This window comes from Penaeus monodon, chromosome 24 (genome assembly GCF_015228065.2).
Source record: "Penaeus monodon isolate SGIC_2016 chromosome 24, NSTDA_Pmon_1, whole genome shotgun sequence".
Classification (NCBI taxonomy): Eukaryota; Metazoa; Arthropoda; class Malacostraca; order Decapoda; family Penaeidae; genus Penaeus; species Penaeus monodon.
In genome coordinates, this window is record NC_051409.1 from 34,406,510 (window position 1) to 34,407,849 (window position 1,340).

Genomic DNA, 1,340 nt, shown 5'->3' on the forward strand with positions numbered 1-1,340 from the left:
TCACAAAAACGAAATAACAGAGAGCATTACAGGCAAGACAGAGCGATGCTCTTTTGTTAGCTGCGGCTCTAGCGACCTCTATAAACTTTTCGCCGCTTGGCAACTCTGGGAATTTATCGCTGTCATCAGAGTTACCTGCGAGGCGGCTCGACCCACCCATTTACGTTAATCTGTTGCTTTTAAACTGCATTGGGTTATGAGTAAACACTGCTAAAGGCGGACACCCCTTGCATTATTTATGCATCTATCAGAATCTCAGTACACATAATAACAACAATACTCCGCATCGACGAGAAATGTGAAAACATAAGCAAACATTTGTGAGGCGCGCCAAGCTTGAGTGGGACGCTGCGCCGTCGGCTTGGTGTTCCTCCGCGCCTCTCATGAAAACTATGTTTTTGTCCCCTTTAAACCATATTCTTCTGTAGTTAATTTTGTGTGACCATAGGTTATGGTCTCTTTCCTTTGCCTCTCTCGTCCCTCATTAAATATCAACGAATTATGGGACGACAGGAAAGTCTTCCCTGAAAGGTGTAATGAGTCATACCTTTACATGGTAATCTCGTAATCACAGGTAGATATTTAAATTCTCTGCTATGTAAAAAGAAGCATGCATCAGAATCGCCCTAACTCCGGTTAACTGTAATGGATAATCCTTCTCCATAACGTTCCGGGACGATGAATCCCCGTAATGCCGGTTATAAAGTTTGCTGACAAATTCCCCGGCATTAATCTTTTCCCGACACGCGGTCGTCACTTTACTTCCAGGAAATGTCAGGTGTCAAAACATTCACCCCGCCTAACGTTACTAAACAGTCGGGCTTCGTGCAAATCGTATATTTAATCAGGAAATCCAAGGGTGCCTGCACATCTGTCCTTTGTTTCATGTCGCTTGGGATTTGAGACGAGAATATTTGTGCATGGCTAATCTTACCGGGTTCCAGACTCGCACGGCAAATTTAAATAGCGGGAAAAGGCGACTCTTCGCCTAGGATCTTTGGCCAGTTACCATAAATTACTTAAATGTTTTCTAAATTATACATTGCGAGTATAAATACGGTTCAAAAGTAAGAAAATAAGAGCATTTAGCGACAAGGTAATTGTCGCACGTGGCGCGAATCGGCACGTCGCGCTGGAGGCAGTCAAGGCCAAGGTTACCTGGCTTGTACGCTCATCTCGCCCTCAGGTGGGCGTGACAGGGACACAGGTTCACCTTAACCGATGCTATGGGACTGTCAGGAACTCCATGAGATAAATTCGCGAAAAAAATATTGTTTTGGGGCGATCATGATCAGAAATTCTGGATTCGAAAGTTTTGAAAAGATTGCGTTGCCGCTCAG